General features: G+C 28.2%; 1 protein-coding gene across 4 annotated transcripts in view; it reads right to left on the bottom strand.

Moving 5' to 3' along the window:
* LOC129957164 (cell adhesion molecule Dscam2-like) overlaps positions 1 to 16,345 on the bottom strand; it is a 759,520-nt gene that overhangs the window by 285,484 nt on the left and 457,691 nt on the right. The window lies entirely within an intron of this gene.

Genomic DNA, 16,345 nt, shown 5'->3' with positions numbered 1-16,345 from the left:
AAACCATCTTAATGATTATTTGAAGCTATAAAGAATGGTAGTTAAAAACTGCATCGCTTACAGTGTTATAAAATATTGAACAATGGTACAGTACATTTGAGAAATTATGAATTAAAGTAGATAATTAATTTTATCAAATAATGGCAATAAGGCAATTTTTACTTTTTCTTTAATTAACTTCTTTAATTAATTAATTTCTTTAATTAAGTTTAATATTTCTGTAATTAACTTTTTTAAACCAACGGAAGTGGTATCCATAAATCTTTCTCACATATACTCTAATAAAGATGCTATCCCAGATAAATTTGTTACACAGCACATTGGCGTACAATAGTTAGGAAATATTAACTTTTGGCGTCATTTTAGCATTTTTAATGAATCTATCATGTGATCCTTGGCGAGTTATTTGTGATTAATCCCTGACATGCGTCAATAGTGCCAGAACATCGGATTTAAGTTATCATCGTGTTTTTCTCAACCGATTGAAACAAAAAATTATCACAAAAATGCACTTGTAATCACAAAATCCCATAGCAAATTTGATATTTTTAAATCATTGCTTTTTTGAATTATCATGTTACATGCTTTGGAAAATACAGACCGACAGACAGTCAACCCGCAATTGGATTTGGCTTAATATTTAGCAGGCGTCTACACTATAGATGTTAAATCTCTGTACCTAATTTTATCTATATAGCTCTCTTCGTTTTGTAACTATCGTATTAACTTATATTCGAACAGCCAGATAGACGGACTTCCTCTGAACAGATTATACTCAAAATTTGATAGAAATCTGCAGATTTGTGTATATACCGTATACCAAATTTCAACCATCTAGATCAAAGAGGTTTTGAATTATCTTTGTCACGGAGTGTAAAATTTCATAAAATAAGTATAGATGGGCATTTTTAAAAAATTTGTTTTTCGAGCTCAGTGAGATCTAATATTATAGATCTAGATATTTATCAGAATCTCAAATTGGAATTTTTTGTCGATTTATATAATATTTCTGTATTACGCATAGGAGAAAGCAATAAATTAAATGGATTGGTTTTAGTTATATTAACGTCCCGCTTTAAAGCAACACTAAGGCTATTTTGGGACGGATCCTGTCATTTTGAACCGCGGTCAGATGACGAGGACGACACCTGAGCTGGTCCCCCTCTCCACACCAGCGGGAGGACGTTTGGCCAGGACGTTTAACGTGTACCAGACCTGCTTACACGACGGTTCATCCATGGAATCGGGTCTCGAACCTGAAACCCTCCGGTTCCGAAGCCGAGACCAGGCCACCGCGGCCCCAAATTAAATGGAAGAAACGAATATATTTCGTTACATCCTCATAATAGGTATTTCGATTGTGGATCTTTTTAGATTAATCAAACGGAAGCCATAATTTAATTGTTACTTCTGTTGTACTACTACTAGCTATTGTTTCAATTTCGGTTTTAAATAAAGGCTTAATTACATTAAATAAAATATTCTGGTTAGAAACATGATTGAAACGCTTTATAATGTGTTAATTTTGTTATAAAATATGGCATGTTATTTTTCTAATAAATCGATGTACTTTGATAGTCATAGCATCAAGATATATGCATATAATAATTCTTGTACCAAATAAAGTTATTGTCAATCACTTGCTGAGCACCTCTTAAAACTAACACTTCTAAATTTAATGCTCAATTCCAGATAGTCCTCACCCCAATGTTAACATCGGCCATCAGAACAAGTGGTGTTCTTGTCACGTGCCCCACCCCCTTAAAGGGGGTGCACCAGGAGCTCTAGGCTGTTCTGGCACACACGTGCCACCACTTCTGGATGTCCAAACAGAATCCTAGGAGCAGGCTATGATAAATTGCAGCTATTAATTAACACCTAAGTTCGAACCTGACCATCGAGGTGGATCAATCGATTACTCACGCTGGTGTCATCCCTATCGAATCCCCTTTTGAAGCGCCAACAGCTGCAACTTGCGCCTATCATTAACAAATTATGGATGCCTGGTTACCAAGGGCGCGCCAACAATGCTCTCGGCGCCAACGCATGGCTGGATTTGGTAATTGTTTTAAGAGATTTTAAGTTGCCGAAGGATTGGGAGCAGTTGAGACTTTTAATAAATTAGCAAGGATTAATTTTTCAAAATTGTTAGTTAAGAACTTTAGAGAATTTGTGACTGGGTCTTTAATGGAGGAAAATGATAAACGCTAAGTCACCGAGCTATTTTAAATTTTCAATCCACTGGACATCATACAGTTATTGATCATAAAATTAAAAATAATTTACTTAAAAAAATATTTATGTAATATAAACTAATCGGAAAAATATTATTATTTATAATTCAATACATTTATTTTGATATATTTTATAATATAATTTTATTTTATTCATTGCGAACATAAGAGTGGTGACTATGAAAAAAAAATAGGTTTTTGGTAACAATATCGAACTTTATTTAATAATTGTTCTTATTATTTGCACAGTTTTCTTTATGAAGCTTTTAAAATTTTTATTTTACGTTCATTCTTTAAGAAACTATATTTATTTTATTAATGCTCTTTATATCTTTAAATGCCATTTCGTTGAATTTCAAATTTTGGTGAAATCTTCTTACGAAAGACTTAATAAATTAAAATCAACCTTATATTTTTAGCTCAAATTTAGGATAAAGATTTTTTTCAACATATTTGGCACTTTCTAAACCACAGTACAGACACTCTACATTAAAAAAATAATTTTGATGGTAGTTTCGGTTTTAAAGAAAAACAAAAATCTGAATATTTCATGTTATTTATAAATTAACCCCGAGGATTTACAGATTGGATAAATACAGCGAGTTCGCAAATTGTACAGACTAAGTCTATGGCAAAGGATACCGACGTGCTCTGATTGGTTTAAGCCTTGGCATCTTTTTGACAATGTTTTGCACTCATAATAGTGTCGTTTTCGCTTATTTGGCTCAAACCTTGAACCTTTCATTAGTTTTATGGAAGGTACGAGTTGATATTAACACGATCTAATTTTTATTAGTATAATTGTTTTCCCTAAATATTACTAGTAATACTACTAATACTAATTATTATTAATAATAATAAATATTACTAATAATACTAGTAATACAAGTAACTAATGTTGTTTATGCACAGAAGTATGAAAGTAATTACTCAACATATGATATAGCAATTAAATAATTCTTATTTTTAAAATATGTATTAAATAATTAAGATTTTCTTTCCTTAATTAGACAATTTATGCAGCCATTGAAACTTGTTGCTGAACGTATGTTACTTTCCCATCAACTACATATAGGGAGATGATTGCTTAGTGCCCGAAACGTATAAATATGTAAGCTTTAACGGAATATGTGATTTGTATCTAATTTGTTTTAGTTATATCAAAATGATATTAAAAAGTAACACATACAAAAAATATTTTGAATAAATAGTAATTTTTATATTTCCAGAATTTAGGTTTCAGGATTTGATCTTTTCTGCTGTATATGTGTTCCAGATTAATATCACATGTAAACCGTAAAAAATAGGGGGGGGGTAATTAACATATTTTATTTATTTTTATAAAAATATATTTCGGTATGGTATCTTTTTGCCAAAACATTACCAAAAAGATGCGAAGGCTTAAACCAATCAGAGTACGTCGGTATCCTTTGCCATAGACATAGTATGTACAATTTGCGAACTCGCATAAATACACAGCATAAATCTGACACAGGGAATATATAATATTTTACTTATTTGCAAAATTTTAAACATATCGTTTGATAAATTTCTAACAAGGAAAATGTTCGCTTTTTATCTCTTTTTATCAAAATATCGTATTTTTTTTCTAATTTAAAAAATATGGTTTGCCTTTAACTCATATGCAATTTTTTCATAGGAAATTTTTCAATTTATGTAATGAAAATTTTTTAAATAATAAGCATTTCATAACATTTTTTAAAACTTCATCCCAAAAGTAGGTGTAAAATTTAACAAAAAGATTTGAATTGTTTCTTAAATTTCATCTTATTTATTTTTCGAAAATTTCGTCTAATTTATTTAATATCATTTTCTATTATTTATGAATTTCGAGTAATTTATTGAATATCCTTTTCTATTATTTATGAATTTCGAGTAATTTATTGAATATCATTTTCTATTATTTATGAATTTCGAGTAATTTATTGAATATCGTTTTCTATTATTTATGAATTTCGAGTAATTTATTGAATATCATTTTTTATTATTTATGAATTTCGAGTAATTTATTGAATACCGTTTTCTACTATTCTGAAATTTTGTCTAATTTATTCAACATCAGTTTTCATTATTCCTGAATTTTGATTAATTTATTTTATACTGTTTTCTAGTTTAATTTTGTATAAATCATTTATAATCATCATTTCGTATAAATCATCCGCTATTTCTGAAATTTCGTGCAATTTATTTTACGTCATTTAATATTATTTCTTAAATTTAGTCAGATTTACATAATAAACACTCTTGATCGATAGCATTGCTAAAGTAAGAGCTATTTTTATCAAATTAATATTTATTTTGAGTATATTTAATTTTATTTGAATTATTTTTTTTTACTTTGCTTTTTTAAATAAGCTCACTACTCTGCTTAAAAAAATATCTAGGACTAAACAAAACAGAAAAAAATAAAAGTTAATAAAATTTTATTTGAAATTTCAGTTAATTAAAAATTAAACAGAAATTTATTGTTTCTTTTCTTAAATATTTCAGATTGTATTATCATACGAAATCTTTTCTTACGCCACTTAAAAATATTGATTTTCTATGATACAGTGTTTATTTCAATGATATGTTTTCTTAATAAATTTGCCAACGTTCATATTAAATACAATTCGTAATGCTCTTTATTATGTTAATGAAACACAAATTAATTTTAATATTCCATCAAATTTTTCACTTACCTACTTCTACCACTGTTTTGATATCGCGGGCTTTTGTATAGTAATATGATAATTTTTTTGACCATAAATTGAAAGGCCAAATTTTCATTTTCATTTTTATTCATATGATTTTGGTGTTAAAGATGGCATTGTTTCTTTAAAATACGCAACATAAAAATTGTAATTCCCAGAATTTAATGGTTGACGCAATCAAGCAAACAAAAAGATACAAACAAATCCAGCAAAAAAAAAAAAAAAACTTTATCAGGTTAAATTATTTTAAAATAAGGGTTCAAAATATGAGACATCCTAATGTTTATAAATTGCCAATATTGAAACTCAAAAAAAAAATCGTTAATACTTTACTGGATAAATTAAGTAGAATTTGTATCAAATTTGGAGGAATTTTAGTTTTGGTAATTGATGCCACTAAGAGAGGAGTTTCCAAAACTTTAATTAGAGTGTTTATTAAATATTAATTAATTTTGCCTCAATAACATTCGAATATGCAGTTTTATAAAAAGCAATTTTTGCATCATTTTGAAATTAAAGTGAAATAAGATATTTTGTGAAAATAATATTGTTTTCGTATCCAATTTTTTATTCTAATTTTAATAAATTATTATAAATATGTTTAAGTATATTTCAAAACAATAATTTCCATCTCTTTAGTAACTAACTGTATTTGTATATGCCTGCTTTGCAATAATGAGAAATATACTTTTTTACGTACGTAATTGCTACTACAGATATTTAAGAACAAAATAAAACAAATATGGACACATTTACCTTAAAATATTACCATAATACAGTATTTTTGAATATTCTTTACATTATATTTTCATAAAAACTTTTCATGTGAATGGAATTTCTTAATATTCTCCAATAAAATCAAGTAATTTGTATTGATTAAGTAATCAGACAATTCCTAGCTGAAAGACGAAAAATTTACATTACTCGGAAAAGGTAAATGAACTTGAAAGTTATTCAGTAGTGTTGCCACAAACAGTGTGCTAAATGTAGAGTTAAAAAACAAAATCGTTTTGAACTCATTTGGTGTTAATTAAAGCATTTTTTCACACCATTTCCCTGTGAAGTGCAATATAAATATCGAGTATGATATAATAATAATTTTTATTAAATACTACAAACAATACTGGTAAAACAAACCCCAAATGTCATCTTTCAGGTGACTCGTTATCGACCAATCACAAAGCAAATAAAATGCAATTTTTACATAGTTTTTTTATATAACAGAAAGATAACTGTTGGTAAATTGATGAGTTCTCGTGCGAACATCTTTTCTAATAAATAAGTATATTTTTAGACATTTTTGATGCATCAATACAGATGTATGTCTTTGAATTCCGACTGCAAACACATATTAATATCCCTACGTGCTCCATTACAAATCACTGCACACTAAACATGCATTTAATTTGCCTTGCATACAGCATCCATTCCCACCATTGACCATTCCATGTCCATTATACACAGAACCTAAATACTTCCACCACGGGATTACAAATCTCATTTTGGCAGCAATTACTCTACTGAGACCCAACCAATTCGTAACTTTAACCATAGTCTACTGGACAATGGAGATCTGCCTGGCCAGTAAATTGTGCCTTTACCGTTCTCTTCTGTTCAAAGTTCAGGGCAATTAGCTATCCTGGATAGCTACGCGAATGCTGTTAGAAGCCCTAGAATTAGCCCTATTCTGGCAATTGATGCCCCTAATTGTTATACCTACCCAGCCGGCTGGATAAAGCTCAAGGAATGTGTATGACACTACGCTTCAGAATTCAGTTCTAGCAGATAATCTGCATTGTTCAGTTGGTTTGAAACGGAGCATAACCGATGGTTGTGCAGTTGGGGTATTTGAAGAGGCCCAAATCCATTCTGGAATGGTGTTTTCGATGCGGTTGCTGAGATTTTGACAGGAGGGAACAAATGGGTTTGGAATGAATCTTAGAATAATCGAAGTGGATCTTCTGCGTTTCCTGGAGGGGCATTAATAATGATCCGCCTAATAGCATAGATTTCTATCAATATAGAAATGCATTCAATTTAAATGTTTTACACCCGACTCAGTTCCAGTGTTTTATTTGCTTTCCAGAATATTATGGTTATTGCATTTAAATATTTCATATATTACATTATATTATGCATTCTATATGTATATCTATATATCTATCTATCTATATATATATTAGGTGTTAAAATACAATTATAGTCAATTAATCAGATTATTCAAAGTGAAGGATATTAAAGGTTTCTGGAGGCACATTAATTTCAGTCCTCATAATAACAGAGATTTCTGTCATTAAGGTGTATGTACACACTAGAAGATTTTTAAAAAAATTTTAACTTTAAAAATCCAATTTTTTCACAGCAGGTCAATTATATATGTTTAAACTCATTTCAGTGAAAAAAATCCATATTACACTAATTATTAATTAATTAAATAATATTTAATGAGCTAATAAGCATATTTTTTGAAACATGATATCTTAAATTCTAATTTGTACAGACACATAACTCTAGTTGGAAATGATGCCTAATATTAGTCCTTATGTTGTCTGCCTCAATCAAGTTATAAAAATATATAGTTTTTTTTTAAATTTTTTCATCAACGATGAATAGAAAAAGCGAGATTTTTCTGTCATTTTTACTTTTAAATAGCTATTAAAAATTTATTTTTATAAATACAACTTTGATTGAGGCACAAAGCATCCACTGTTTCATACATATTATTTTGATATATAAATAACTGTATTTGGTTAATTTCTTGGTGAGTTATGATTGTTTGAATGAAGCAACATAGTGGAAAAATATCATTCTTCATAAAATGAGTTTTAAAAACACCGTAACTAGAGTTTTTAATGAAAGTACCTCAAGAAAAATAATTATAACTCGAGAAATATTTCGAATATTGACAACATCTTGGAATCGATTGAAAGCTAAAGAATCGGAGAATATTTTGAAGCAATAGAAAAAAAAATCGATATTTTGAACGATTCTCGAAGTTTTAAGTTTGTACGTACACCTTAAAAAAATGCGGTCGATTTAAATGTTTAATACCCTTACGTTTCTAATGTTTTGTCTGCCTTCCAGCGAATTATTATTATTGCATTTAAGTGTTTCATATATTTTATTATATTGAACAATATATCTATATGTGTAATAGGTGTTATGATTATTTTAATTATAACACCAGCCTGCAAAAATTTCTTGTTTTAAAAGTAATAGTTGTTTTTTATGTATTTTCGCATGCTTATTTCAAAAATAATATCAGTTTTTACGTATCACGTACAGTTTTTTGAAAAGTAAATTTTTTAAATAAGTAAAAATACACAGATTTTTTGCGATTTGGATAGGATAAATTAATAAAGTATGTATGTTTATTTGTTTAAATAAATTCTGAAAACCTCTTACTTCATTGAAATTAAATAATATATTTATATTGAATAAATACTTATAAATGTATTTAAAAAAAACCTTTTATTTTAAAATTCAAAACATTGATGGCAGTTGGATTTTACCGTGAAAAATGAAGTACCTGAAAAATTTAACAAAGCCGAATTAAATGACTTAATTCGTGATTTAGGTTTAACTAAAGAAAATGCAGAATTATTAGGCTCTCGGTTAAAAGAGAAAAATTTATTAACGACACATAAGCCGTTTAGTTGGTAAATCAATTTTTATCATTTTTCAAATCTGATAACTTCTTGGTTTATTGTGCTGACATACCTGGTTTGTTACATGAATTAGAAGATAATATTCCTTATAATCTGAATGATTGGCGACTATTTAAAGATTCCTCAAAGAGGAGTCTAAAAGCAGTTTTATTGCATAACGAATCTAAACTTACATCAGTTCCAGTTGCACATTCCGTTTTCATGAAAGAAACATATGAAAGTATGGAGATGCTTCTCACTAAAATAAAATACACTGAACACAAGTGGGCAATATGTGGTGACTTAAAGGTTATAGGTCTGCTTCTCGAGCAGCAAAGTGGATTTACTAAATTTTCGTGCTTTATTTTTGAATGGGATAGCAGGGACAGAGAAAGTCATTGGATAAAAATGATATGACTGAAGAGACAAGAATGGATTCCTGGTAAGAAGAATATTTTAAATGAATATTTAATAGATCCACACAATATTTTACTGCCCCCACTTCACATAAAATTGGGACTCATAAAGCAGTTTGTGAAAGCTTTGGATAAAGGTGGAAAATATTTTGAGTATCTTATATTGAAGTTCCCAAAATTGTCTAGCGCTAAAATTAAAGAAGGTGTATTTGATGGAACACAAATAAAGAAATTAGTTAAAGATTCCAATTTTAAATAATGTATGACAAATAAAGAGAAGCAGGCTTAGGTTGCATTTAAAGATGTCGTAGAAGGGTTTTTGGGAAATGAGAGAAAAGAAAATTACAAAGAACATGTAACTGAGTTATTACGTACTTATCATCTTTTGGGGTGGAGTATGAGTATTAAAATTCCTTCACTCACATTTGGAATACTTCCCAGACAATTTAGGAAAAATGAGTGACGAGCAAGGTAAAAGATTCCACCAGGATATAAAGGAGATGGAACGCAGATATCAAGGACGGTGGGATGTTAACATGATGGCCGATTACTGTTGGTCTTTAAAAAGAGACAGTGATGTGGACCATAAACGAAAAACTCGAAAAAGAAGCTTCTTGACTTCAAGAAAAACACAAAAGTTATCATAATATTGTAAATGAACAACATTATTATGTTTAGTTAATAGTAACTACAGTTGCAATTGTATGCATTATACTGCATTTTGTTAATTTTTTCATCGTCATTTGTAAAAAAATCCTTATGTGTTACATAAAATTTAGTTTGCATTTTGGAATGACATCATCATTGCTGATATAAATCAATTAAAATTTTACAAACAAAACAAATTTCTTTTTTTTGAAGGCTGGTGTAATTATAGTAAGTTAATTGGTGTAATCGAAGAAGGAGGAGGTATTCTGGTTTCTGGAGTAACATTAATTTCAGTCCTCCTAATGACATGGATTTTTATCAAAGTATTCAATTTAAATAATTTACACTCTTACATTTCCAGTGTTTTATCTTTCATTCAGAAAATTATTGTTATTGCATTTAAACATGTCATGTATTATATTTATTATATTGTGCATTCAATATATATTATTTTTATAATTATTTTAATTACAAATATATTATCTTAAAATAATCGAATTGGATGAAACCTGCATTTCTGGAGCAGCATTAGTTTTGATCCTAATAATAACCTGAATTTTTATTTATAAGATAACATAATCAATTTAAACGTTTTATATCCGATTCAAGTTCATTTTTTTATCTGTCTCCCAGCAAATTATAATTATTTGTATTTAAATATTACATATATTATATGATAATATACATTCTACATACATTAAGGGCTATTTTTGTAATTCGTTTAATAATAATTACAGAAATTATCCTTAAGTAAGAGTAATTGAGGTAGATAGGATATTTTACGTTTGTGGATAAATATTAATTATTATCCTATTAATAATAGGAATTTTTATCAGTAAAAAAATGTATTCTATTTAAACTTTTTACATTCAGATTTAGCTCCAGTTTTCTTTTATTTTTCTTCCATCAAATTATAATTTTTAATCATAATAATTTAAATATAACACATATTATATTATATTGTACATTCTACATTTACCTATATTAAGGGATAATTTTGTAATTATTTTAATTACAATAATTTGCAATTAATTTTAGAGTAATAGAAGCGGACTGGATATTTTATATTTGGGAATTAGCATAAATTATGATCCTCTTAATTCTACGAATTTATATCAATAAGAAAGTATATTCGATTTTCACCTTATTGTATTCCATTGTTTATCAGTCTTCCAGCAAATTATGGCTATTACATTTAATTGTTATATTATATAATATTAAATTGTGAATTTTACATATAGCCATATTAGGTTGAATCTTTATAATTATTTTAATTACAATTACAGGCAATTAATCTTAGAAAAATCTGAGAAGGATATATGCCACACTTGTAGAGGTACATTAATTTTGATCATTGAGATATTATTTATCTTTATCACTAAGGAAAATATATTTGTGTTAAATGTTTTAAATCATATTCAATTCCTTCGTTTTTTTCTTTAATTCAGCGAAACATATTTTTTTATATTCATATATTACATGTATAATTGTTATAATACATTATATATCGAAATTATAACTGTAAATTATGTATTGCCCACATAATGATTTTAATTGCAACTAAAGTGAATGAATCTTAAAATTATCGAAACGGTGGGATCTTCTTCATTTGTAAACAAGCATTAATTTTGACTTTTTTAATAATATGAATTTATATCAATAAAGAATTATATTTACATTAAATGTTTTGCACCGGATTCGATTATAAATTTCATCTTCATAACACTGCATCCTTATTATTTCTGTACTACAAATATATTGATTACATACAGCATATATATTGATTTTAAAACTATAGTATGTGTTATATCTATAATTCTTCTTTAAGAATTGTAGATATAATTCTATTATATTTATAATAAAGAGGAAAAATCTTAAAATAATCGAAATAAAAAGGATTAAATGTTTTATATTTTTGGATCGGCCATAATTTCTAACTTTCTCTTAACATTTTCATCAATATGGACATTTGCTTTAAATGTTTTATACTCCATTCAATTTCATTTCTCCGAACCATTATTATTTTATTTATGTAATACCCATGTAATTATTACAAAATATGATTTTGTAACACACATAAAACTATAAAATATGTTACTAATATAACTGTTTCATGACATTAAAAATAAAGAAATGTATATTGATTTATTCATTTATGGATAAGAAATAATTTTCACTTTCTAACAATAAGAGAGATTTCTAGTGGTAAGAAATATAATTAACTTTCAGTGTTTTCTATTTGATTCAATTCCGGAGTTTGCTTTTAATCTTATCCCCCTATGCATTTTTTTTTTCATTTTTCGTATGATTTACGTGATAATATTTGACTTGGTTTGTTTCATGATTAAAGATTTGAAAGTATTTAAAGATAAGATAATTAATTAATTAATCAGTTGCACAGTGATTTGAAAAGATTAATTTGTAAATAACAATGGATTTGAAAATCATTAAATAGAAATAATTTTATTCATTTCAAGAGAAATTGAGGTTCAGAAGTTTGGAAAATTATTATGTTTCCCCAGATATTATAACATTTTATATTTTTTGCTATTTAATTATCAATTAATGGAATAATTTTAATTAAACTTTATTCTTATATGAGAATTCTCATTCAATGAGAATTTTGCCTCAAATTAATTACAAAATTTCTTATCATGTATTACAATTAAGTATGAAAAATATTAAAAACTAAAATATATAAAAAAGAATGCAAAATGAATTTCAAAAAAAAAAAATATTTCTGCGTTTATAAAAAAAATATTTTTTTTAATAAAAACCGGGAAAAGCCAAAGAGATTAATAAAATTTTAAGTATATTCAAAATAAAACTATTTGCATTTACAGCTAAATATAATACTATAACAAAGAAACTTCTGGGCATAAAAATTAGAAATATAACTGTATTTGTTCTGTTCATCTTAAATATTTTATCAGCAGCTGCTCCTTTTGCGATTTTGTTTTGACTTCTATACTCTTTATTGTAAATGTTATTCTTTTCTTTTCACTACTTTAATAAAAACCCGTTTTTGAATAATTTTTGATGTACTTTTTGGTAAAATTTTATGTTAATTCATTAACAATGGAATCTGTAATAGATGCACTTTGTTGTTACAATTACATATCCTTATATAGAAATAGTTGTCTTTTGCCTGTTCTACCGTTAAAGCCAATTCCTAAGAATTTGGAACATATATTTATATGTAAAGAAATAATTTTTGAGCAGTTTCGGGGCCGTTGAGAGAGAAGACACTTTGAATTTTAAAACTTCGCTTTCATTCCTAGGCATAATCTATGTACAAGAAACACGCGACAAGGTGCGTCAACATCATAACACACGAGCGAAAAAAGAAAAGAGCCAACGAAATATCCCCATGATTTTATACTATGAAATTCTGATAGAGATTTCTTTACAAGTATCGATTTAGGTAAGGGAATTATAGGGATCTTTTAAAAGGATTTGTTTAGATCGCCACATTTTTATCCCTTCACTCGGAGTGTGGAAACTTGTCGATTTCAGCAACTTTATAGAACTTCTGTTGCATTAATTAAATAAAAAAAGTGGAATTGGATCAGGAAATAAGAAATTAATAATATGGGCTAAATTAATATAAAAATTAGGAAATTAATTAGGATTTAATTTAGATTCAGAGATATCATTGCATATATGTTGGTTTAACTGTTATGATTTTCAATTCCAAGCTCACCCTCTTAGTTTGAAGACGTGCTTCCTCTTAGAACTGGTGAATTGGATGTTGAGAGAAAATTTATCCTAACAGGTGTCAAACACTTTGGTCTAGGACATGTAAAATTTACCAGAATGACAATTGTCACAATTGGTCCTAAAGTAACAAACTTGTATCTCCGAAACCAAATCCTATGCATAACCTCTATATCTTAAAATATATATAAAAATATCGCTTTAAAATTTGAATTTTCCGTTATGTTTAGCAAATTTTTGTGCGAGACAAATGTTATTTATAATTTTTCTCGTGGTGAACACAATTCTACAAATAGTATGATAGATATTTCTTAGCTTTCAATTATTTGAAAAAAGAGAAATTATCTTTCAGTTTATTTATCATTATCAATGTCAGTGACTGAAATTTCTTCAAGATATATTTTATATTTTTAACCAATAAAGAATAAAATTAATGTTTCTAGATTTGAGCTTTAGGACCGATTATAATTAATTAGAATTTACCTTCCTTTTTCCGAATTTAATACGTTTTAGTATGTCTAGTATCCTGAGCAGGACTTAAATGGCATAACAATAAGTATTTAAATAATATAACAATGCCTTTCAGAAATGTTTTAGAATAATTTATAAATATTATCATGCAAACAAGCATAATCTAATATTCATAATTTTCTATAACGATACTGTTTAATCACATTGTTTCACAATTTCTGCCGTCATTGCTAATTCGGCTAAACTAACGATTAAACTCCATAATCGCTTAAGTTGGCATGCATATCGCATTTATTATCAACTTGAATTCACGCTTCCCATATCCGCGCATGAAGATTCATCTGATTATTTCCATAATTTAGGATCCGCGCATAATCTGAGTGTTCTTTACACGTAAATGTAAACACATGCTTTGTTCTCACAGGTATCGAAGTAATCATTGGACGGGAAGATATGCTTCTAGAACGCTATATTCGTTCCAGAAAAGGGATTTCATGCCCACCGTCTTGGCGGTAGTAAAATGGATTGACACAGCGTCTTAGAGATCTATTTCATATTCATAAACTTTAATGTCTCGCGCACAGCGACGCAAGACAAGCAGTTTCAGCTGCATTTAGTAGATAGTTTGTTTGAAATAAATTATAGGCATAATTATCTGAGTTATTGATTTCAGTTTCGCCGCCTTGGAAGTCATTAGCATGCTGTGCTAAAGCGATCTGAATAGTTCTAAAGCTCAACTGTCATATATTGTTGTAAACTTTAGAAAAAAAAATTCTTTGTATTGACAGTACGAAATAATGTAAAAATCGAAAAAAATTTCACTTCTAATTCCAATAATTATTTCTTCATTAATTAATTATTTAATCCTTCGTTTTTAGTATTTTTATTAATAATGAAGGAAAATCTGTATGTGATTGCGTGTGTGCTTATGTATATATATGCGTCAATAGTACAGATTGGTTGACCTGTGACTACCAAATTTGGCAAATATATACCTCGAAGTGCAAAAATGTGCACCTCTGATTGAAGTTTTCCAATTTTTATTAGAATTTTAGTTAATTATAAATTAACTTTATTTTGGACTTTAACCATAATAAGTCTGAAAATATAATTTTCCAAAATGAATTAGTACACTAATTTTAAAAAGCCATGGTTGCCTAGTTCCCCGTAAGAATCATCGGGTAAGCGGATTTGGTGTATGCTAAGTCCATCGGGTGCCCTACTGCTGGTGTTGTGTGGGAGTTTAAAGAGGTATAGTTCTGCCAACTCAAAAGTTGCCCTCGTCATATGACCAGGTGACACCTGAGATGGTCCGGTATATTGAAAATTATGAGGCCCGTCCCTCAATAGCTCTAGTGTTGCTTTAAAAGGGGAGGTTAATATAACAAAATCAAAATACATCTTTTTTTTAAAGAAGTCATTACGTCGCAATTTCATTAGCATTAATTTAATAAAAATAGAAATTTTTCCAGTATTTCAAAGATTTTTTTTAAAAAAATATTTCTTTTTAGCTTTTAAAGTTAGGTTTCTTTGTTGAACTAAAAGTCAAATAGCTTTGATTATTTCTTCAAATAGTTAATCGTGTCATTTTTTAAAGCAAACGATAAAAAATATCGTGTCTAACAATGTGTAGTTTACATAAGGAATAAGAAAATAAAGTTTTAGTACCACGGAAGAAAATATATAGATTACCTAAACACCATGCTTTTTAAACGGCATTGTTTTCATTAGGATAACTTGTATATAAAAATACCATAACAGATGCAAGGATAGTATAATTCAATGCTTAGAAATATTTTGTTAAAGGAATCATAAATTTCAAGTTATGTATAAAACATTCAATTTAAATGAAACCCGACAAAAATTCCCGGCGAATCATTTGGTAGGCAAGGGCTTTTAGTATCACACATTGACTACTACTTGGTCACATTTTTAGTATCACACATTGACGACTACTTGATCGCATTTTTAGTATCACACATTGACTACTACTTGGTCACATTTTTAGTATCACACATTGACGACTACTTGATGAAATTTTCAGTATCACACATTGACTACTACTTGGTCACATTTTTAGTATCACACATTGACGACTACTTGATCACATTTTTAGTATCACACATTGACTACAACTTGGTGACATTTTTAGTATCACACATTGACTAATACTTGATGACATTTTTAGTGTCACACATTGACTATTATGACTTGAGGCACACAAATAAATCTAAATTACCAGAACTCCTCGACAGCATTGGAGGGAACTGAGGTTGAACCCTTAGGCCTATCATTAGCTAAGGTACAACTTTTCCCGTTGGGAACACGTTCTGTCAACCATAGGAGGTAGTCGACCCCACACCATATCTGTACCCACTCATATGACAAGAACCAACAACCATGTCAGAAGCTTTTCATCCTCGTATCTGAAGTGCCCCCTCGCTATGGTGATAATCGTAACTATAAAAATAAAATACCCGCATTTAATTAACAATAAA

Source organism: Argiope bruennichi, chromosome 11 (genome assembly GCF_947563725.1).
Source record: "Argiope bruennichi chromosome 11, qqArgBrue1.1, whole genome shotgun sequence".
NCBI lineage: Eukaryota > Metazoa > Arthropoda > Arachnida > Araneae > Araneidae > Argiope > Argiope bruennichi.
This window is presented reverse-complemented; position numbering and strand designations above follow the sequence as displayed.